Genomic DNA, 25,512 nt, shown 5'->3' on the forward strand with positions numbered 1-25,512 from the left:
TAAGACCAAAGTTTCCTTGAGGGCAAGAATAGATCTTTCATTTTTGTATAGCCAATGTGTATAAACTTCCCATAATATAAAAGCAAATGATGGTTGCATAAAGAATGAATGAACAAATGTAGTTTCACTTTTGCAAATGTGATCTGAAGAAGGACAGTGTTAAATAGTGCATTAATTTTCCTATTAGACTAGATGGTTGTTACCACGGGTGGAACTGACTTACCTTGGTTCTTGTTAGTATTCAGAGTCTTCTTATAATGTTTTAGGATACTTGAGGATAAGGTAATATAAGTATTTTCTTGTAATATAACCCAAATGTTTTAAAGCCTCATAAACTTGCTTATTTATTCAACAAATATTTTAAAAAACCTAGTCTGTTCCAGATAAAATTAGGGCACTTGGATACTGTAGTGGAGAAAAGGTCAGAAAAGATCTTTCCTCTTAGAAAGCTCACATTTTTTAGGAGGAAAAAGACAATAAATTTTAGAAAGGAATATAATAAATAAATAAATAATTTAAAGGGATGAATGGTATAATGATAATTAAAATAATTTGATGTGTTGGAGTGTGGGGGGTATTTAATTTTGACTTCATGATTATGGAAGGCATCTTGGGAAATGGATATTTAAATTGAGACTTGCGAGAAGAGAGACATGTAAAGATTACAGGAACCCATTTCAAGCAGAGGGGGCACTTTGTGTGAAGGTCTCAAGATAAAAGTGAGCTTAGCATATTTAAAGAAGAGACAGAAGGCCAGAGTGACTACAACAGGTTGGGAGAGAGAAAGAGTAGAATGAGATGTATTAGGAGACCAAGAGAATGCTTTGTCATGCCAAGCTTTATAAATCAGGATAAGGAGTTTGCATTTTAGTGTAAATGATGAGAAGACATTTGAAGTGAGTAAAGACTTGATTAGACTTCTATGTTTAAAAGATAATTAAGAGTGCTATTTGAAAAATAAATTTTAGAAGGACAGGGGCAGTCTGGAAAGGCAACAATCAAAACTTTGACTTGAATCCGTTAGGAGTAGGGGTGGAAAGAAAATTATAGCTTCAAAACTACGCTCTGTAGGTTGAGTCTGCAAGATTTGCTGTTAAAACTGATATGGGATATTAGTAAAATAAAAAATCAAGATTAATTATTAGATATTTGGCTTTTGTAGTAGGGTAGATGGTGGTGGTATTTACTGAGATAGAGACAACTGGGGAACAAAAAGTTAAAGCAAGGCTCCACTGTTAATTTTAAGATTCTTATCAGAAATACATGTGGAGAAATATATTTTAGATATGTGATATTAAAAAATCTGTATTTCAGGAAATGGTCAGGGCTAGGAATAAAGTGTCATTAACATATAGATGTTATTAAAATGTCATGAGATTGAATGAGACGATTTAGGGAAATTTTTCACTTAGGGACTAGAACTGGTCCAGGAATAAGCCATAGTGCACTTCAATATCTCAAAGTTGAATAGAAGAAAAGGACCTAGTAAAAGGGACTTAGAATAAATCAATGAATTAGGAAGAAAAGAAGCAAAGCATACAGTCACAGTAGCTAAGAGAAGAAAGGGTTCAAGAAGAAAAAATATCAAAAGAAAGCAAGAGAGTAAATAATAAAAATGTGACTGCATTAGGGTCTCAGCAAGAAATAGATGGCATAAGTAAATTAAGGTAGTTCAAGAAGATTTAGTAAAAAGAATTTTTACAGAGATATTTACCAATTGTCTTAGTTCATTTTATGCTGATATAAGAGAAAAGCTTAGATTGGGTGGTGTATTATAAACAGGAATTTATCGTCACATGGTTCTGGAGGGTGGGAAGTCCAAAGCACTGCCATCTTGTAAGGGCCTTCTTGCTGGATCATCACATGGTAGAAAGGTGAAAAGAGAGTGTGTGTGAGACAGAGAGAGAGAAAGAGAGAGGCAAAGAGGGGGCAAACTCATTCCTTATAAGAAAACCACTCCTGCAATAAAGGCATTAATCCATTGATGAGGACAGACTCCTCATGGCATAATCACCACTTAAAGGTCTCACTTCTTAATACTGTCACAATGGCTATTAAATTTCCACAAGAGTTTTGGAGGAGACAAACATTTCATCCATAGTACCAGGTGTAAGGGAACCACAAGGATTAGTAACAACAAAGTTTTACTGTTAGATCCAAAGCAACCAGAGGATATAGTGGTTATAGAATGTGAAGGGAGTTTCCTACGATGAAGTCTATTATTTTTAAAAAGTAGCATTGGTCAAAGAACACAACTTACAAGTCCTTGTGAACAGTGTCAGGCCTCTGAGCCCAAGCTAAGCCATCATATCCCCTGTGACCTGCACGTACACATCCAGATGGCCGGCTCCTGCCTTAACTGATGACATTCCACTACAAAAGAAGTGAAAATGGCCTGTTCCTGCCTTAACTGATGACATTATCTTGTGAAATTCCTTCTCCTGGCTCATCCTGGCTCAAAAGCTCCCCTACTGAGCACCTTGTGACCCCCCACTCCTGCCCGCCAGAGAACAAACTCCCTTTTTCCTTTACCTACCCAAATCCTATAAAACGGCCCCACCCCTCCCTTCACTGACTCTCTTTTTGGACTCAGCCTGCCTGCACCCAGGTGAAATAAACAGCTTTATTGCTCACACAAAGCCTGTTTGGTGGTCTCTTCACACGGACATGAGTGAAATTTGGTGCTGTAACTCGGATCAGGGGACCTCCCTTGGGAGATCAATCCCCTGTCCTCCTGCTCTTTGCTCCATGAGAAAGATCCACCTACGACCTCAGGTCCTCAGACTGACCAGCCCAAGAAACATCTCACCAATTTCAAATCCAGTAAGCAGCCTCTTTTTACTCTCTTCTCCAACCTCCCTCACTATCCCTCAATCTCTTTCTCCTTTCAATCTTGGCGCCACACTTCAATCTCTCCCTTCTCTTCATTTCAATTCCTTTCATTTTCTGGTAGAGACAAAGGAGACACGTTTTATCCGTGGACCCAAAACTCCGGCACCAGTCATGGACTAGGGAAGGCAGCCTTCCCTTGGTGTTTAATCATTGCAGGGATGCCTCTCTGATTATTCACCCAGGTTTCAGAGGTGTCAGACCAGGAAGGGACACCTGCCTTGGTCCTTCACCCTTAGTGGCAAGTCCTGCTTTTTTGGGGGAAGGGCAAGAACCCCAACCCCTTCTTTCCGTGTCTCTACCCCTTCTCTGCTTTTCTGGGGGAGGAGCAAGAACCCCTCAACCCCTTCTCCTTCACCCTTAGCAGCAAGTCCCACTTTTCTGGGGTAGGGGCAAGAACCCCTCAACCCCTTCTCCTTCACCCTTAGCAGCAAGTCCCGCTTTTCTGGGGTAGGGGCAAGAACCCCTCAACCCCTTCTCCTTCACCCTTAGTGGCAAGTCCCGCTTTTCTGGGGGAGGGGCAGGAACCCTGACCTCTTATCTCTGTGCTCTGATCCCTTATTTCCATGCCCCAACCTCTTATCTCTGTGCCCTGATCCCTTATTTCCATGCCCCGACCTCTTATCTCTGTAACCCAACCCCTTATTTCCATGCCCCGATCCCTTCTCTGCTCTTCTGGAGGGCAAGAACCCCCCACTCCTTCTCCGTGTCTCTACTCTCTTTTCTCTGGGCTTGCCTCCTTCACTATGGGCAAGCTTCCACCTTCCATTCCTCCTTCTTCTCCCTTAGCCTGTGTTCTTAAGAACTTAAAACCTCTTAAACTCTCACCTGACCTAAAATCTAAGCATCTTATTTTCTTCTGCAATGCCACTTGACCCCAATACAAACTCGACAGTAGTTCCAAATAGCCGGAAAAGGGCACTTTCAATTTTTCCATCCTACAAGATCTAAATAATTCTTGTCATAAAATAGGCAAACGGTCTGAGGTGCCGGACACCCAGGCATTCTTTTACACATCGGTCCCTCTCCAGTCTCTGTTCCCAATGCAACTCATCCCAAATCTTCCTTCTTTCCCTCCCACCTGTCCCCTCAGTCCCAACACCAAGCATCACTGAGTCTTTCTAATCTTCCTTTTCTACAGACCCATCTGACCTCTCCCCTCCTCACGAGGCCAAGCTAGGTCCCAATTCTTCCTCAGCCTCCGCTCCTCCACTCTATAATCCTTTTATCACCTCCTCTCCTAACACCCAGTCTGGCTTACAGTTTCGTTCCATGACTAGCCCTTCCCCACCTGCCCAGCAATTTACTCTTAAAAAGGTGGCTGGAGCTAAAGGCATAGTCAAGGTTAATGCTCCTTTTTCTTTATCTCAAATCAGATAGTGTTTAGGCTCTTTTTCATCAAATATAAAAATCCAGCCTAGTTCATGGCTCATTTGGCAACAACCCTGAGATGCTTTACAGCCCTAGACCCTAAAAGGTCAAAAAGCTACCTTATTCTCAATATACATTTTATTACCCAATCTGCTCCCAACATTAAATAAAACTCCAAAAATTAAATTCTGGCCCTCAAACCCCACAACAGGACTTAATTAACCTCACTTTCAAGGTGTACAATAATAGAGTAAAGGCAGCCAAGTAGCAGCATATTTCTGAGTTGCAATTCCTTGCCTCCACTGTGAGACAAACCCCAGCCACATCTCCAGCACACAAGAACTTCCAAACGCCTAAACTGCAGCGGCCAGGCATTCCTCCAGAACCGCCTCCCCCAGTAGCTTGCTACAAGTGTCAGAAATCTGGCCACCAGGCCAAGGAATGCCCACAGCCTGGGATTCCTCCTAAGCCGTGTCCCATCTGTGCAGGACCCCACTGGAAATCGGACTGTTCAACTCACCTGGCAGCCACTCCCAGAGCCCCTGGAACTCTGGCCCATGGCTCTCTGACAGACTCCTTCCCAGATCTTCTCGGCTTAGCAGCTGAAGACTGATGCTGCCCGATCACCTTGGAAGCCCCATAGACCATCACGGACGCCGAGCTTTAGGTAACTCTCACAGTGGAGGGTAAGTCTTTCCCCTTCTTAACCAATACGGAGGCTACCCACTCCACATTACCTTCTTTTCAAGGGCCTGTTTCCCTTGCCTCCATAACTGTTGTGGGTATTGACAGCCAGGCTTCTAAACCTCTTAAAACTCCCCAACTCTGGTGCCAACTTGGACAATACTCTTTTAAGCACTCCTTTTTAATTATCCCCACCTGCCCAGTTCCCTTATTACGCCGAGACACTTTAACTAAATTATCTGCTTCCCTGACTATTCCTGGACTACAGCTACATCTCATTGCTGCCTTTCTTCCCAATCCAAAGCCTCCTTTGCGTCCTCCTCTTATATCCCCCCACCTTAACCCACAAGTGTAAGATACCTCTACTCCCTCCTTGGGGACCAATCATGCACCCCTTACCATCTCATTAAAACCTAATCACCCTTATCCCGCTCAATGCCAATATCCCATCCCACAGCATGCTTTGAAAGGATTAAAGCCTGTTATCATTTGCCTGCTACAGCATGGCCTTTTAAAGCCTATAAACTCTCCTTACAATTCCCCCATTTTACCTGTCCTAAAACCAGCTGAGCCTTATGAGTTAGTTCAGAATCTATGCCTTATCAACCAAATTGTTTTGCCTATCCACCCCGTGGTGTCAAACCCATATACTCTCCTATCCTCAATACCTCCCTCCACAATCCATTATTCTGTTCTGGATCTCAAACATGCTTTCTTTACTATTCTTTTGCACCCTTCATCCCAGCCTCTCTTCGCTTTCACTTGGACTGACCCTGACACCCATCAGGCTCAGCAAATTACCTGGGCTGTACTGCTGCAAGGCTTCACAGACAGCCCCCATTACTTCAGTCAAGCCCAAATTTCTTCCTTATCTGTTACCTATCTCAGCACAATTCTCATAAAAACACACGTGCTCTCCCTGCTGGTCGTGTCCAACTAATCTCTCAAACCCCAACCCCTTCTACAAAACAACAACTCCTTTCCTTCCTGGGCATGGTTGGATACTTTCGCCTTTGGATACCTGGTTTTGCCATCCTAACAAAATCATTATATAAACTCACAAAAGGAAACCTAGCTGACCCCATAGATCCTAAATCCTTTCCCCACTCCTCTTTCCATTCCTTGCAGACAGCTTTAGAGGGTGCCCCCACCCTAGCTCTCCCTGACTCATCCCAACCCTTTTCATTACACACAGCTGAAGTGCAGGGCTGTGCAGTCAGAATTCTTGCACAAGGACCGGGATCACGTCCTTTTTGTCCAAACAACTTGACCTTACCGTTTTAGGGTGGCCATCATGTCTCTGTGCAGCAGCTGCTGCCACCCTAATACTTTTAGAGGCCCTTAAAATCACAAACTATGCTCAACTCACTCTCTACAGCTCTCATAATTTCCAAAATCAATTTTCTTCCTCACACCTGACGCATACACTTTCTGCTCCCCGGCTCCTTCAGCTGTACTCACTCTTTGTTGAGTCTCCCACAATTACCATTGTTTCTGGCCCAGACTTCAATCCAGCCTCACACATTATTCCTGAAACCACACCTGACCGTCATGACTGCATCTCTCTGATCCACCTGACGTTCACCCCATTTCCTCACATTTCCTTCTTCCCTGTTTCTCACCCTGATCACACTTGGTTTATTGATGGCAGTTCCACCAGGCCTAATCGCCACACATCAGCAAAGGCAGGTTATGCTATAGTACAAGCCACTAGCCCGCCTCTTAGAACCTCTCATTTCCTTTCCATCATGGAAATCTATCCTCAAGGAAATAACTTCTCAGTGTTCCATCTGCTATTCTACTACTCCTCACAGATTATTCAGGCCCCCTCCCTTCCCCATACATCAAACTCGGGGATTTGCCCCACCCAGGACTGGCAAATTTGCTATTCAACTACTTCTCAAGGATTATTCAGGCCCCTTCCCTTCCCCAACACATCAAGCTCAGGGATTTGCCCCCACCCAGGACTGGCAAATTAGCTTTACTCAACATGCCCTGAGTCAGGAAACTAAAATACCTCTTGGTCTGAGTAGACACTTTCACTGGATGGGTACAGGCCTTTCCCACAGGGTGTAAGAAGGCCACCACGGTCATTTCTTCCCTTCTGTCAGACATAATTCCTCGGTTTGGCCTTCCCACCTCTATACAGTCCGATAGCAGACCGGCCTTTATTACTCAAATCAGCCAAGCTTTTTTTCAGGCTCTTAGTATTCAGTGAAACCTTTATATCCCTTACAGTCCTCAGTCTTCAGGAAAGATAGAACAGACTAATGGTCTTTTAAAAACACACCTCACCAAGCTCAGCCACCAACTTAAAAAGGACTGGACAATACTTTTACCACTTTCCCTTCTCAGAATTCAGGCCTGTCCTTAGAATGCTACAAGGTACAGCCCATTTGAGCTCCTGTATAGATGCTCCTTTTTAATTAGGCCCCAGTCTCATTCCAGACACCAGAGCAACTTGGACTGTGCCCCAAAAAACTTGTCATCCCTACTATCTTCTGTCTAGTCTTACTCCTATTCACCATTCTCAACTACTCACACATGCCCTGCTCTTGTTTACACTGCCAGTTTACACTGTTTCTCCAAGCCATCACAGCTGATATCTCCTGGTGCTATCCCCAAACCGCCACTCTTAACTCTTAAAGTAAATAAATAATCTTTGCTGGCAAGGCTATGCTGAACCTCCTTAGGCACTCTCTAATTAGATGTCCCAGGTCCTCCCAATTCTTAGTCCTTTAATACCTGTTTTTCTCCTTCTCTTATTCCGTTTAGTTTTTCAATTCATACAAAACTGTATCCAGGCCATCACCAATAATTCTAAATGACAATTGTTTCTTCTAACAACCCCACAATATCACCCCCTACCACAAAATCTTCCTTCAGCTTTATCTCTCCCATTCTAGGTTCCCATGCCACCCCAATCCCACTCGAAGCAGCCCTGAGAAACATCACCCATTATCTCTCCATACCATCCCCCAAAAATTTTCACCGTCCCAACACTTTACCACTATTTCATTTTATTTTTCTTATTAATATAAGAAGACAGGAATGTCAGGCCTCTGAGCCCAAGCTAAGCCATCATATCCCCTGTGACCTGCACTCAGCAGATCTGGCTGTGAGGTCCTTTCTCCTGTCCCATCTCTTCAGGATGTATATATCTATATCTATATCTATATCTATGTCTATGTCTATATCTATGTCTATGTCTATGTCTATGTCTATATCTATATATGTTGTTTTTTTTCTTTTTTTTTTTTTTTTTTTTTTGCAGTGGAGCAAGAGAGACAAATACCTAACCTGAGTTACAAGATAAATGAAACAAGACTGCAGTGACGAGGAGCAACTGAGATTCTCCTTTACCTCCCACATCCAATGTATGTGCTTCACAGAAAAATGACAAAAATAACAAATCCACAAAATACAACAGCTAGAATTACAAGATCCATTCATCCAAGGGTGGTAGAAGGCAGGAAGGAAAGGTGAGAGGGTAAATGTCACAAGGAGAAAAACAAAATATTCAAATCAGTCCAGGCATAGAGAAAATAGCTGCAGAAAAACCTTTGGTCCTTTCAGACTCAATGGTGGTGTTAAAATTCCACACACGGGGCCAGGCGCAGTGGCTCACTACTGTAATCCCAGCACTTTGGGAGGCCAAGGCGGGTGGATCACCTGAGGTCAGGAGTTCGAGACTAGCCTGGCCAACATGGTGAAACCCTGTCTCTACCAAAAATGCAAAAACTAGCTGGGCATGGTGGCGGGTGCCTGTAATCCCAGCTACGCGGGAGGCTGAGGCAGAAGAATCGCCTGAACCTGGGAGGCAGAGGTTGCGCCACTGTGCTCTAGCCTGAATGACAGAGCAAGACTCCATCTAAATAAATAAGTAAATAAATAAATAAATAAATCCACACACTGATGCCAGGAAGATCCTGCCTTACAGGCACCAGAGACAAACATTCCAATTCCTTAGAGAGAAGAGAATAGGCAGAGGGTCCTTGGCAGAGTGGGTCCTGCCTTCCCTGGCAGGGGGAGGTGAACAGGGAAAAGAGCTGCCACAGTCTCCTGCAATCCCACCCATATCCTTTGGATGTCAGGCAACTCAGCGGCCTGCAGCAGCCTTCAGTTTGGCAGGAGATAGATGTGACGGGAACTTCTCTGCAGAATTTGAGCCGCTCAGGACAGACTGCAGGTAGACTGCCTTGTGGAAGAGTCTGTTGCCTAACAAGACCACCAAGGAGAAGAGGCACAACTGGAAGAGGCTGATAATATATGAGGGCTGCAGTGCTATGAGAAAAGCCAAGGGCAAACAAAATCCAAAGTAGTAAGGCCAATTCCTTTCTATGTTAGACAACAGCTGATGCATTTCAATTCCTTTATTGAACCAAGGGTATTCGAAGTGGTACAGTGAGAGAGAAGTGGCATATGCAAGAGACTAACCAGCTGACTAACAAGACGGATGGGAAAGAGAGTCACAAACATTCCCTGAATCAGGAAAAGAGCCTACAGCAAAAGGGTGAAGACCATGTCAGTAAAAGGGTGAAGACCATGTCAGCACCTCCCACTAGGGACTGGGTGAGGCTTTCTCCCTGATACCTCAAATGCCAGGTCAACTGTATCCTGGAATCAAATGGCATTCACAACTTTGCAAAGCACAAACCAGTGGAACACCCAAAGAACACCGGAAATTGACGTGAGGAAGAATTCCAGCCATGAGCAAACATCTCCATGTAATGATCAATAAATTGGTCATCAATAAATCGGGCTGTTACTGACTGAAGCACAGGAATAAACACCCCATAAAACAAGAGGAGATTGAAGCCCATTCCAAGGGCAACACTGGAAAATTCTGCTAACAATACATAGCTCACTTTCTTGCTTCTGCTCTATACTCTGGGCTGTTTTCTGTGCTAGGAGGCTACTTGCCCTTCTGGGCGCAGTGGTCCCTGCCCTGGGAGCACCCTGGCGGGGCTTGTGGCCAGGGGTGGAGGAGCTTATCAGGGCAGTGGTGGGCGAGGGGACTGGCCAGAGACCTGGTGGTGGAGCTGTGAGTCCTTCATGGTGAGAGATTTGGGGGCACTTCTCTCTCCTCTGTGTAGTTGATAGTATGGGTGGTGAAGAGATGGCTTACTGACTGTGTCAAACCTTTCTCCAGGACCTTGACAGGGGAATCAAAGACTCCATCTGGGGTATTTTTACCGTCTCAAAACTAGATGCTCGAACCCAGCAATAGGGAGAGGCACAACGTCGAAGAAAGGCAAGTAGTGTCCTAGCCCAGAGAAGGTCCCAGGGTATGCATTATTTCTTAAGGCAATTGCATAGCAAAGATTTTATTAGGATTTGTAACGTATTCACCTATTTTTGCAACATTACCAAATTTTGCTATTCTGATAGCGATGCCTACCTAGAGTTGTTGGGGTGAAATAAATGGTACATGAGCCGAATTAAAATGTATTTCTTAACTAATGATCAGATCTAGATAAACTCAATTTGGTGAGAATTTTTAACTTTGTAGTAATTTACTTCAACTCTTAAGTAATTCATAGAGGTGAGGTGTTTATACAGTAAATTACACAAAGGAACATTTGTAAAGTGAAATAAAGTAGAATCTGATGAAAACTAATCCTTAGATATCAACAAAATATATTTTTATTATTTGCAAAACCAATTTTTTAAAATAAAATACCTGATACAATTTATGCTATGATATGAAAAGAAAATTTGGTTCCTTATTTTTTCCTAGAACTATAATCATTATTAAATTCATATAAAATATTTAACAATAAACAAAGAACATAGAAGATTAGAAGCATCATTTTAATCTAATAATTCAATGAGGTTGTGAGAACATAAAATCTTATGTATCGGGAGAAGTCATTTAACTTTCTATGTCTTTTCTTTCCTATTTAAGTTAATACTATTGACATATTCACTAGGTTGTTGAAAGGTATGAGTAATATAAAAATGATAAAGTAGATTAGAAATATAAAGTGCTATGTAAATGCTTGAAGATGGCTATGCTTCTGTGAAGAAAGCCCAAATTTCTATTTATTTTATCAATACAAAATGAAACAGTGTCATATTACTTGAGTGTATGACACAGAAATCAAAAGAAAATTCTTTACATAATGAAGAAATAGTTGACTTAAAATGAATGATGACATGAAATTTACATATTTCAACTCTTACCTGACCTTTTCATATTATCTAAAATCTTTCCCTACAATAAATGGCTACTTAGTCATCTAGAAAATCAAATTTAGTTGGGCCAAATACTTTGTAATAAAACTGTCCCATAAACTAAACTGTCCTCTGAAGAAACTATTCATGAAAAGAAATGTAAGTATGAGTTGAAATATTGTCCTTGGGGGAATAATTTAAACTTATCCAGATAATTATTGTATTGATCTTTGCAAAAAAACCCTTTAGTCTGTTGGCCCAGTGTGTGACCCTAGCTGACTCCTTTAATGCTGAGCCTCAGCTTCCACAATTTCAAAAGCAAGGAGAATGGTAAAACCTGCCTTAAACCTCACAAGGTAATTGGAATGTGATTAGATATGTGGGTGTTTGTTTAACATATTTTATGTATGTTTACATGCAAAGAATAAAGTGCTGAAAAACTAGGCTCTCACTGCTTTATTATTTTGACTTTGAATCTCTCAGAAAAAGCAAAGTATCAAGTTATTGCATTTACCTTACTTGCTCCCTCTCTCCAGGGACAAAAATTCAAAATAGAGAAATTTAATTAACAAGCATATTTTAATTATTCTTTGTTTACTTTTTTAAAGGAAAAAAACAAAGAGTTAGCTTGTAGACATAGATTTATGTAATAAAACATTAAAGCCTAGTGAGAGCCTACCAACTTGATGATATGTTGCAAACTGTGCAAACATTATACTTAGTTTTTAACTAGTTTGTCTCTCCTGAGGTTTAGTCACATACATTGGCACCCCCAAGTCCTGTTTGATTTTGCCTCCCTTAACCATACCCGTAAGTGCTAGATGTGGGTCTTTATGAACTGACCAAAGTAAATTTGAATTTTTGGTATATATCTCAGTAGATGTAAATTAATAAATGTATATTTATTAAATGTTATTTATTAAATTAATAAACGTATATTTCCTGAGTAAGCATTCTTTAGAAAATTTAATTCAATTTCTTCAAACAATATAAAGGGATAGAAAACAAAGAAAAGAATAATCCTAGGACTATGGATTTAGAAGCAACCACTGTTAAGTTGGTGTGTGTATGTGTGTGTGTGTGTGTGTGTGTGTGTGTGTGCGCATATATGTGGGTAGTAGATAATAAATAGAATAATGTATTATTTTATTTGTACAAAAATTAGATTATCTTATAGATGTTGCTCTGTAACTTACTTTTTTCATTTAACTGCTCAGAAATCTGTTTGTCTTTCTATCACCTACCTATTTGTCTTCATGATCATCTTTTACAATTACTCTTCCCATTCAAACTTGTACAGTGGGGTGTAGTAAGAAACAGTAGACAGCAAACCTATGAATGTCAATTCTCAACACCCAGACAAGAAACGGGCATCAGGAAAGTTTGTCATCAGATAGCAAGACCCGAACCAGCAAGCTCAAGGTTGGGGGAACACTGTGGTCCAGTGAAGAGAGTATGGTAAGAATAAGAGCAGCTCAGTGGTAGATGATCAAGAGGTAGGGGTGTGTGTGTGTGTGTGTGTGTGTGTGTGTGTGTGTGTGTGTGTGTGTGCGCATGTGTGTGTGTTTATTAAACATAGAAAATTGGGTAGAAACCCAATTATCAAAATTCAAATCTGAGGCCATGTGCAAAGCAGAGTGGGGAAGAAAGACATTCAGATTCAGGAACAAGGAAGAACTCTAACAAAGAAAACTGACATTCTCCTATTTCCTCAGATATATTAAGCTCTTCCTCATGCAAAGCTTTCAAATGTGCTTTTTCTTCTGTCTAAATATATTCCTCCTGCCATTTCTTAGTTGACTTTCTCATTCTCCATCAGATACTTTCCCCGGAGGAGCCTTCCATGTTTCTTTAAGCTAAATTAGGTCCCCCTAACATCCTTTATTACCAATTAGATTTTGATGCATAACAAAATAACCCAGATTTAGTAGCTTAAATAAAAACTATTTATTTCATTCACAATTCTGTGTATCAGTATTTTGGCCTGGGTTCAGCTGTATGGTTCTTCTGCTGGTCTCAGCTGGGCTCACTCCTATCTCTATGGTCAGATACAGGTTCTGAGACCATTTGGCAGTTTGGCTTGGGCCTGGCTGGTTCTGAATGGCCTGATTCACATATTTGGGGGTTGGCTGTCTGAAAAATGGAACATTTTAATTCCCTTCTATAGTCTTGTGGTGGTTTCAAATTCAACATATGGCAAAAGAGAAATCCTCAATAGGCAAATACTTCTCAAGTCTTTGCTAAAGACTTATTGGCCAAAGTAAGGTACATGATTCATCTAAGTGAAAATTAGACTTTATCTCTATACAATATGATCTGCAATGTCCTATTATAAGAGCATGAATACAGAAAGAGGAAGTATTTGTGGCTATTTCTACAATCTACTAAACATTCTCTCATAATATCCTAAAATTTTTCCTCATAGTACTAATATTTATACTTTATTTGCCTAATTATTTTTAACTTATGTTTCTACTACCAGACTATAAGACTATGAATATTATATAAACAGAAACCATTTCTATTTTTCCCCAAACTATTTTAAGTGCCAAGCCAAGGGTCTGCCTGATAGCAAGCCCTTTGTAATTCATTATTGAATGGCTGCATAAATGAATCAGAATTGGGGCATAAAATTAGGGTTTGAATTCTAACATTGATATCCCAGTCATGAGTCTCAGAGTGCTGCATCACAGATGCATAACTATTTCTTTCTTATGATTATTTAGTTTACATAAGAGAAAAATTCATTCATTCTTGTTTAATCCATTTGTATTTCATTTACAGTGGAATATGAGTCATAACTGATCAGTAAAGGAACATGTAACAAATAGATATGTAAGAACTATAATCTCAAACATCTTTTCTGTTATATGACTATTTAGGCTATAACACAATTGTGGGCTACTGGAACAACAAGTTGGAAATAATCATACAGATATGACACCAATAAAATTAGGTTTTCCATACTAAAATAGTTGTTTATATTTGCATTTAAAATACTTTATTACTCCCTTTTTATTTTATCATCATCAGATCTAGGAATGAAGTTTCTGCTGCATTAACACTGTAGGTTCCATTTATTAGCCCACTGTGAGACAAAACTTCTAATTTTGAGTATCCTGTATGGTTTTAATAGCTAGATTATTTTGACAGTGACTTGTTTCCTACCTCATAATATTTTTAATAAGAAATGGATATGTAGATGTTTCTAAGATATTAGTTCCATTTCTTTTTTAAAAAAGTTCTATTTCAAAATAACAGTAGATTCTCCTATAACCTACCCGCAAAGGGCATCTACTCAAATGGGTGACTTGTTTATATGCACTAATAGTCCTGTGGTCTCAGTTATTTCTCAAGACAACTGCAATCCATATAACCAACATCACTTTAACCAACATGAAAATAAAATTCAGTTAAAATCTCATTTGTCAGCAGTCTTTTCCATTACCCTATCTCAAATATATTTTTATAATTTGAAGATGAACCATGATAAGATGTATAGTTGCCGGTATTTTTACCAAAGGCCTACCTAATAGATCTAAAATACTGTTGGCTTTTGATAGTCTTAGTACAAGCATATATTTATAAAAACCTCTTGAGTATTTGAGACCCTGAGTTCTCCTTTTCAGTTTCATTTTGAGAAACAATTATTGTCCATAGTCAAACTGCTTTACCTGCAGTTTTATTTTATTTTATTCACACCTGTATTTGGATGTAAATATGACTAATATTAAAATGTTTTTGTAAATTCTGATGAACATAGATGCAAAAATAAAATACTAGCAAACTAAATCCAACAGCACGTTAAAAAGATAATACACCATGGTCAAGTGGACTTTATGCAAGGGATGCAAAGATGGTTCAATATATGCAAATCAATAAATGTGAAACATCACATAAACAGAATCAAAGACAAATACCCCATGACCATCCCAATAGGTGCAGAAAAAGCATCTGATGAAGTTCAGCATCCATTTATAATAAAAACCCTCAACAAATCAGGCACAGAAGGAACATATATCAAAATAATGAAGGTCATATGTGGCAAATCCACAGCCGATGTTATACTAAAAAAGGAAAAGCTGAAGGCATTAATTCTAAAAACTGGAACAAGAAAAGGATGCCTGCTTTCACCACTGCATGCAACCTAGTACTGCAAATTCTAGCCAAAGCAATCAAGGAAAAAAAATGAAAGTCATCCAAACTGGAAAAGAGAAAGTAAAATTATTTTTGTTGGCTGATAATATGAGCTAACATCTAGAAAACCCTAAAGACTCCACAAAAAAACTCTCAGATTTGATAAATGAATACAGTAAAGTTTCAGAATACAAAATCAATGTAGAAAAATCAGTAGTATTTCTGAAAACAAATAATAATCTTGCTGAGAAAGAAATCAAGAAGGCAATCCCATTTACAATTGCTACAAAATAAAAATAAAATACCTATGAATATACTTAACTCAGAAGGTAAAAGATCTCTACAAAGGAAACTATAAAACAACGATGAAAGAAGTTGTGGATGACACAAACAAATGAAAAAACATCCCATGCTCATGGATTGGAAGATTCAAAGTCATTAAAATAACCATACTGCCCTCAAAAATCTACAGATTCAATGCCATCTCCATCAAAATAGGAAGGTAGTTTTCACAGAATTAGAAGAAACAATCCTAACATTTATATGGAACCAAAAAAGAGTCCGAATAGACAAAGCTAAAAGAACAAAGCTAGAAGCATCACATTATCTGACTTCATTTATACTACATGGCTATAGTAACCCAAACAGCATGGTACTGATATAAAAATAGACACATAGGTCAACAGAACAGAATAAACAAGCCATAACTAAAGCCACATATCTACAGCCAACTCATGTTCGACAAAGTCGACAAGAACATACACGGCAGAAAGCACACTCTTTTCAATAAATAGTGCTGAGAAAATTGGATTGTCATATACAGATGTGTAAAACTGGACCCCTATCTCTCAGCATATATAAAAATCAACTAAAGATAAAGACTTACATGTAAGTTTTTGACTAATAAATTTAACTATAAAAACACTAGAAGGAAACCTGGAGAAAACTCTTCTGGACATCAGTCTAGGCAAAGAATTCACGACTAATACTTCAAAAGGACAAGTAACAACAACAAAAATAAGCAAATGGGTCTTAATCTAACTAAAAAGCTTCTGTACAGCCAAAGAAATAATCAACAGAGTGAACAAAAAATCTGCAGAATGGAAGAAAACATTTGTAAACTGCGTATCTGAATAAGGACTGACATCCAGAATTTACAAGGAACTTGATCAACTCAATAACAACAACAAAAATAACTCCATTAAAAAGCAGGCAAAGACTTTAATAGACATTCAATAAAAGTCATACAGGTGACCAACAAGCATATGAAGAAAATGATTAACCTTACTAATCATCAGAGAAATGCAAATCAAAGCCACAATGAGATATCATCTTACACCAGTCAGAATGGCTATTATTAAAAAGACAAAAAGTAAATTTTAGCAAGGATGTTGAGAAATGGGAACACTTACAGTTGGTAGTGAGAGGTGACAGCATGCTGGCAGCCCTCGCAGCCCTCACTTGCTCTTGGCGCCTCCTCTGCCTTGGCACCCACTCTGGCCGTGCTTGAGGAGCCCTTCAGCCCGCGGCTGCACTGTGGGAGCCCTTTTCTGGGCTGGCAAAGGCCGGAGCCGGCTCCCTCAGGTTGCTGGGAGGTGTTGAGGGACAGGCGCGGGGCGGGAACCAGAGCTGTGCGCCGCGCTTGCGGGCCAGCGCAAGTTCCGGGTGGGCGTGGGCTCGATTGCCCGGCACTCCGAGCGGCCGGCTAGCCCTGCCGGCCCTGGGCAGTGAGGGGCTTAGCACCTGGGCCAGCAGCTACTGTGCTGGATTTCTCACCAGGCCTTAGCTGCCTCCACGTAGGGCAGGGCTAGGGACCTGCAGCCCCCCATGCATGAGCCTCCCCTGCACAACGTGGGCTCCTGCGCAGCCCGAGCCTACCCGACAAGCGCCGCCCCCTGCTCCAAGGCGCCCAGTCCCATCCACCGCCCAAGGGCTGAGGAGTGCAGGCACACGGTGCAGGACTGGCACGCAGCTCCACCTGTGTCCCTGGTGTCGGATCCACTTGGTGAAGCCAGCTGGGCTCCTGTGTCTGGTGGGGACTTGGAGAATCTTTATGTCTAGCTAAGGGATTGTAAATATACCAATTAACACTCTGTATCTAGCTCAAGGTTTGTAAATGCACCAATCAGCACTCTGTGTCTAGCTCAGGGTTTGTGAATGCACCAATCTGCAGTCTGTATCTAGTTAATCTGATGGGGACTTGGAGAACCTTTATGTCTAGCTAAGGGATTGTGAATGCACCAATTGGCACTCTGTATCTAGCTCAAGGTTTGTAAATGTACCAATCAGCACTCTGTGTCTAGCTCAGGGTTTCGGCACTCTGTATCTAGTTAATCTGATGGGGACTTGGAGAACCTTTATGTCTAGCTAAGGGATTGTGAATGTACCAATTGGCACTCTGTATCTAGCTCAAGGTTTGTAAATGCACCAATCAGCACTCTGTGTCTAGCTCAGGGTTTGTAAATACACCAATCGACACTCTGTATCTAGCTAATCTAGTGGGGATGTGGAGAACTTTTGTGTCTAGCTCAAGGATTGTAAATGCACCAATCAGCACCCTGTCAAAATGGACTAATCAGCTCTCTATAAAACAGACCAATCAGCAGGATGCGGGTGGGGCCAGATAAGAGAATAAAAGCAGGCTGCCTGAGCCAGCAGTGGTAACCTGCTCCGGTCCCCTTCCATACTGTAGAATCTTTGTTCTTTCGCTCTTTGCGATAACTCTTGCTGCTGCTCACTCTTTGGGTCCCCACTGCCTTTATGAGCTGTAACACTCACCGCGAAGGTCTGCAGCTTCACTCCTGAGCCAGCGAGACCACGAACCCACCAGAAGGAAGAAGCTCCGAACACATCCGAACATCAGAAGGCACAAACTCCAGACACGCCACCCTTAAGAACTGTAACACTCACCGTGAGGGTCCCCAGCTTCATTCTTGAAGTCAGTGAGACCAAGGACCCACCAATTCCAGACACAGTAGGAATGTAAATAGTACAACTGCTATGGAAAACAACTGCTATGGAGATTTCTTAAAGGACTAAAAATAGAACTGCCATTTTATCCAGCAGTTCCACCTTGGGTATCTACCCAAAGGAAAATAAATCATTATATCAAAAAGACACCCACACTCTTATGCTTCTTGCAGCACTATTCACCATAGCAAAGATATTGGTTAAAGAAAATGTGATATATATATGCACACAATAGAATGCTATTGAGCCATAAACAAGAATGAAATTACATCTTTTGCAGTTACATGGATAGAAATGGAGGCCATTATCTTAAGTGAAACAACTCAGACAAAGAAAGTCAAATACCACATGTTCTTATTTATAAGTGAGAGCTAAATAATGTGGATACATGGACACACACTAAAAGCCTTGACTTCACCACTACACAATATATTCATGTAACAAAATCATACTTGTACCCCATAAATTTACACACATAAAGTAAAATAGGAAACATCAAAGTACAAATTGCTCATTTTATCCATTCAATTAATGTGCTCCTTTCTAGATGACACTATCTTTTAAGTTGTATAATTATCAAAGCAAATTGAAGTACATTTTGTTCGTGCAGGATATTTGATTTTTAATACAATTTACATTGCATGAGAATTATATACACCATATACAATGGAGATAAAAGTTTGTAATATATATTATCCTGACTTTTCAGTTAACCAGAAAACATGGTGATACAGCTTGGTATGAAAGGGCTCTAAATACCAGTACCTTACAATAGAATGGAGTCTCTACGCATTGACCAATTTCTTTGCTCTGGATTTCAAGTCTTTTTACTTGTTTTTACTTGCTTGTGATTCTTCCTTGAATAAGAGGGATAGACAAAAAATGATATGCTTAATAATGGAGGCAGGGCTTAATCTCAGTTTGGAATAAGGAGAACATATAAGGAGGAGACTCCACAAGAAAAAAAAAAAGAATAGGTTCAGAATTTCTGGAGAAGACATGAACTATTCTAGTCAACATAAATGAATTAGGATACTTTAATACTTTTTCCAAGGACAAGAAAATTAGGAATGAGTTGACTCTGCTGCATACAGGAGTTGAAGAGATAGGAGATGGGGAAAGGATAACTTTATTTATCAAAGAGAGGGGAAAAGCAAGCCTAGCAATGGGGTCCCTATTGATGGGGCCAAGTGATTATGGCCAAGAACACAGGAAGTGAGATTAGATGGACTTTAGAGAGAGAAGGGGAATGAGATCTTGCAGGGCCTCTATTCTAACAAGAATCAGACTTCTCTGTGAGCTAGGAAGTCATAGGTACTGCAACAGTGATGTGATTTATCTACATTTCTAAAAGAAAAATTCTAACTGTTGGTGTGAGAATAAGTTGTTTAAAAGATAAAATTATAAGACCATGACCCAAGAAACAGAACAGGGTTACAATTATACCAACTATACTTCTGCCTCCGTTTTTAAATGTTTATGACCATATTTTTTTTCAAGACAGAGTTTTTGCTCTTGTTGCCCAGGCTGGAGTGCAATGGCATGATCTTGGCTCACTGCAACCTCAGCCTCCTGGGTTCAAGAGATTCTTCTGCCTCAATCTACTTAGTAGCTGGAACTACAGGTGCCCGCCACCACACCCAGAGAATTTTTGTATTTTTAGTAGAGACGGAGTTTCACCATATTAGACAGGTTGGTCTCAAATGCCTGACGTTAGGTGATCTGCCTGCCTCGGCCTCCCAAAGTGCTGCCCTTGACATACTGCTACAAAGCCATTTTCAGAAGGCCACCACTGCTGCTGTTACTGTATTGCCTTGCTTCCCACTCTAAAGCTATCCTCATATGGACTGTTAACATGAGCTGTCCTTGGGATGCACCTACAGACATGCTCTAAAGCTATTACTGCTTGTCTAAGGCCTGCTCAATGACTATTAGATTGAATTGGGTAGGGAGGGAAGAAGGAAGTAAGGAGGGAAGGAAGGAGGGAAGGAAGGAAGGAAAGAAGTAACTAATGAAGAAAGAAAAAATGACAAAGGGAGGGGAAAAGAAAGGGCAACGTGTTATAGTTGCCAATTAGTTCATCAATTACACAGAAAAGTATATAAAATATGAGAAAATATAAGAAAAATTTATTTTATACCATTTATAACAGTTAAACCCATTTAACCATTTAAATTTTCTTTAAATTTATAGCTCGATATTATTAGAATATTAAAAATAAAGTGTTTTGTTTATATTTAACTCTAATTTACAAAAGTCAAAAATATTTATTTGATTTTTAGTCAATGAAAGTTGTACCTTTTATAGTAGTAGTGAATTAAGACTTGATAATTGAAGTGACTCATTTCCTTAAGAAATGAGGAACAGATGGTGATCTATCAGCTTGTTTCCCCTCCACCCAAGATATGGACATGGCTTTTGTTCCAGAAGAGCTGGCAACAATGTCTCCAAATGCAGGGCAACTGGTCATGAGGCCAGCCAGAGACCCAAGGGCGAACCCTGTCTATGTTCTTAGGGGGAGGTGCTGTAACAGACTCTGGGCCAGAGCCAGCAGGAGCATGTTATCTCAGGTGTGTCTGTTTCATGGACTCGCCACCCATCAAATCAGAATCTGATCTGCATCAGGAACAAACCCTGTCATTCACCATAGACTTCCACTGGTTCATTAAGTGGTGTGTGCCCATCTCCTTCAAAATGGTAGGATGGTACCCCAGAACCATCTTACCTCACTACATTCATAGGATCATTGCTTTCATTCTTGATTCAGGCTCTTCCTTAGCCACAGCAGACTACCTGAAGTCTCTCTCCAGCTGTAGCTTCACTGGAAAGGCCCCAAGTCTGCACCGAACTAGTAAGCCAGCAGTCCCAGAAACAGCAACAGGAGGAGGCCACAGAGCTTTACTCAGTGTTTTTATCACCATTTTTAAAACAACAGCTGCAGCAACGATTATTGCTTCTAATACTGATATGAATAATAATTATACTTACAATGATGATAAATTATAAGAATTATAACTGTTGACATTTAGTTTATATATAGATTTATTATTTATAATGTTCTACAGTTTACTTTCAGTAACATATATATGTTAATTTGCCATAAACATCAGGACCCCAAAACACTTCACCCGATGAATGAATCTCACCTGTGGACCCATGACTACCCAACTGCCAGTGCAACCCTTTCACCACTCCACCCCCAGGCCTAGGATATGGGCAACCTTCTGAGATGATGTCATAGCCTGACATGCATATGATCTGTTGAGATATTAGATCTTAGAGCTCTGCTCTGGTAAAATCAAAGGACAACTTCAAGACACACTCAGCTGTTCAGCTAAACTGCAGAAGGAGGAAATGTTTTTTCAACAGATCTATATTTATGTCACTTGCTTTCAGAGTATGAGGTTGTTTCAGGCACACTATTTTGATTTAGTCTGTGTTGAAAATCATAAATAGCCTACAAATACCAAAAAGGAATGAAAAGAATTTGCCGACATGTGGAGTGCATTATACATGTTTTCAAATTTCTCCTGTGGTGAGAAATGAAAAATATAATGTTAGGTCTTGATTTTCTAAACTCAGTGCTCTGCCATTTCCCCAAATTATTCCAAGTCCTTCCAAGACACTTCAGAAGCCTTCTCTGGAGGGGATTATTCCCAGTGCTGAAGAGTACTAGATGGACAAGAACCTCACAGGAATCCTGCTTCTACTGTGGAAGTGTCACTCTCCAGGACCTTGCAGGACTAGGGGAGCTGTATGAGTCATGTGGTATATGGAGGTACCTGGACTTTGGAGTCAGGGAGATTTAATCCTGAGTCCCAGCCCAGCCACTTAGTGGATGTGGGGCTTTGGACAAATTCCTTGACCTAGAATGGTCATGTAAAGTATCTGAAAGAAAATACATAATGATATTGATTGCAAAAACAGCAGCAGTTCTTCATTCCTCCTTGTATACATACATGTCCTTAGCCACGTAGTTTTATAGCTCCCCCCAATACAGAATTTGTTTCCCAAAACTTCAATCTCATTGGCCTTATTTGCTCTGGCCAATAGAAAGCTATGAATAAGACAGTGTACCAGTTTGTGATCAAGAGACAAAAGTTGTTCAATGTGTCTGCTTTTTCTTTCAGAACTCTGCCATCTCCACAGGAACAAACCAATGTTAACCTGCTAGAGCATTAGATATCATGGGGAGGAAAACCAAAGCGCCTCAGTTGACAGTCAGCTCACCACTAGAAGCAGAGCTACCTATTCAACAGGCAGCCAACCACATATGCCTGAAAGAGCCCAGCTGGGACCAGAAGAATGGCCCAGCTGAGCCCAGCCAAAATAGCTGACCAGCTCAATCATGAACTAATAAATTTTGGGGTGTTTGTTTATGCAGTAACAGCTAACTAATACATATACCCAGTGCAGATAGGATGTCAGGATTCAATGACAGACTGATTACTGTTTACCTGGCAAACAGAAGGCACCCTGTAGGTACTGATATTCTTCCCCCTTTTTTAAAGTTATATCTCTTGTCAGATGGTGTTGAGTTATACAGAAATGCATGTAGACATGTATGCATGGGATTGGTGCTTAACCTCACATGGTCCCCATGCCACAGAAGGAACCACAGTCTGACCATTAGGACCAGGGCCAAATTACAAAATAAGAAGTTTGCCTTTAACCTATGTCCTCCACATCTAAATTCCAGAGGTCAAGGCTGTGGATAAATCTGAAGACCTGGGCTCCCTTCTCTGGGGCCTTATGTCGTTTGTTCACTGTCTGAACTTTGGAGGGGGGAATAGGTCACCCTGAAGCATTAGGTGGGAGAAAGTGTTCTACCTGTGGACACTTCCTGCTTGCATCTCCCTTCTCTCTCTCTCTGCCCACTGCCTCTCTCGCCCTTGGGCCTGAGAATAGATATTGGCTGGAAGAGGGTGTTCCCTTCTTTCCTCTGGCAGAAAAGGGAAGTTAGGCCCTTCATGTCCCTGAAGTCAGAAGAGTCAGAGCCCCCAGAGCTGCACTTCAGTGTGGCAACTGCTGCCTACATGGGGCTAGTGAGCACCTGCAATGTGGCTGGTCTGCATTTGTGAAGTGATAGAAGCTTCAAATACAGAGTGACATTGAAAGATTTAGTACCAAAAAACCCTTTATTAATAATATTACATCAATTCCATATTTACATAACATTTCGGATACATTGGGTTAAAGTATTAGAATTTTTTAAAAAAGAAATGAGAAACAAAAGAGTACTGGTTTTACATAGAGGTATGATCCTTCATATATTGATCTGGGTTTTGTAGCATAACTGATGGCAAATTGATAAAACCACACTGCGTTATTCCTGTAGATGCCCTGAGTAATGAAGGATTTAAATCATCAACACTTAGGTGACACTTACAACTCCTTGAAAGATAGCTTGTCCATATATAATTTCATTGGTTGGCAATTTCTTAACTTTTTAAAAAATGCTGCTCAACTGTGACCTGGCTTCATACGCTCAATTATATTTAAAAGCAAAATCAAGTTGAAATCATGGTAACCAAACCCCACTTGCTCTGAAACTTTCGCCAAAAGTCAAATCTACTGTAGTCATGATCCCCTGTCTAATCTGACCTTCACAGTTTACTCTTTCAGGGTTCTTAATATGACTTCGTTGTATAAACTTATAAGCTTATTTAAAGACACACTGATGCCTTAAGAAAATGTGGTTTTCTGAAAGTACTTCATCTATTTTAATGATAAGAATATAATCTAGGGCCAAAGATAATTAAAGATTAACAAGACTCTTCCTCTATGTTTTTGCTTCAAGTCCTTTCATCATGCGAGTTGTTTCCATGGGGATTTTTCTATTTGTCCCTCTTAAACATGCCATGTAGTAATTTCTGCATCCAAATTTTAGTGAAAATTGTGCAGTGTAAATTTAGAAAAAAAGGAAGGAGGAAATAGAGGAAAGAAGACGGGGTGAGGAGAGTGAGATAGAGAATTTGAAGAGAAATTTAAACACTGCTAATGTTTTGGTGAGAATGTTATACATTATTATGCTTATTCTCTGAAATATTTATCTGGAAAGTATACTATTTCTTATTCAACTATTAGAGACAAAATGTACAACTTTGTGTGTTTTCTAAAGATATCTGTTTAATATATACAAGACCAACCAAATTCTTTCTAACTATTAATAATTGGCTTAAATCCATTTGTAAAATGTGTAAGTATGTATTTGAACCTGTTGGCATTTATTTCAGTAAAAACCTTAAGAAATTTCAGGTGCATCAGCCATTCACCTAAATTTGTAGTTCTGGAATAGCTGTTGGGTTTTCTAACATGTTTTCTTATATTATTCCTAAATAACTTATAATTTTTCCATTGACTATTTCACCATTTATCTATCTTGCAGCAGAGAAATTTTTGTAGACTAAAAGCTTTTAGTAAACAGCTAAAAAAGTTTCACCACTGCTCTGTTGCTATTGAGGCAGGATGTGAATAGGCTTTTTCTTAAAGTTTCGGTTGGAAACCCACAATCTCAAATTCCATTTATTATAGGCAATCAGTGTGTCCTTTGCTGCTACTCTGCATCATCTGCTCAATCAGTGCATTGGTTGATAGCAGTAGGCAGCAAAGCTGCCCAGGCTTAAGCTGATAGCAAGAAAATGAAATGAAGTGTTCGTGGCAATTATCAGAACAAGCCAGGATTAGGGGAAAAAATATAGCCAGAATGACAAGATAAACATTTCTTTGATTTGAAATACCTAGCCAATTAAAGCTAAAATTTCAGGTAGGTTTTTGTTTGATCGTTTTAGTTTTGCTCTGAAATATTCAGAATATTGACTCAATATTCATGTTCATTTTATTAGTGAAGATTTACATTTGTATAATAATATATGATGGGAAATGAAGTTTTGTGCTACATTTGAATTTTAAGGAAGTGTAAAGTGACCGAACAGTGGACAACAACATTCTGTATATAAGAGCATTTGAGTAGTTAAAAAAAATCATTAAAAGATAGTCTGTATTCACTGCACACCCTAGGGCAGCAACATGACATTGTGCTAAGTATTCAAAGTTAAAGCAAGGAGACCTGTATTCTGATTCTGGATCTGGCACTTGCAAAACTCATATGATCACTGATAAATCATGATATATATTTTAACCTTAGCTTTTACATCTTCAAAAAGAGACTTCAAAATGAATACTACCCTATTTACGTTACACAATAGTGAGAAGATTGAATGACAAAACGTGAGTGAAAGACACTAATATATTTTGAGGTTCCACACACACTATGGTAAACTC

At 40.0% G+C, this 25,512-nt stretch overlaps 1 long non-coding RNA gene and 1 pseudogene across 3 annotated transcripts in view; both read right to left on the reverse strand.

Annotated features, from left to right (window-relative positions):
- LOC129058731 (uncharacterized) overlaps positions 1-25,512 on the reverse strand; it is a 301,795-nt gene that overhangs the window by 268,285 nt on the left and 7,998 nt on the right. For all 3 annotated transcript variants that reach the window (XR_010139305.1, XR_010139304.1, XR_008524064.2), the window contains exons 2-3: positions 20,954-21,076; positions 18,994-19,085 (exon numbers count right to left, since the gene is read on the reverse strand). This is a non-coding gene — a long non-coding RNA (uncharacterized LOC129058731). The remainder of the gene's footprint in view (positions 1-18,993; positions 19,086-20,953; positions 21,077-25,512) is intronic.
- On the reverse strand, positions 8,181-11,927 carry LOC129058385 (etoposide-induced protein 2.4 homolog; annotated as a pseudogene).

Source organism: Pongo abelii, chromosome 2 (assembly GCF_028885655.2).
Source record: "Pongo abelii isolate AG06213 chromosome 2, NHGRI_mPonAbe1-v2.0_pri, whole genome shotgun sequence".
Classification (NCBI taxonomy): Eukaryota; Metazoa; Chordata; class Mammalia; order Primates; family Hominidae; genus Pongo; species Pongo abelii.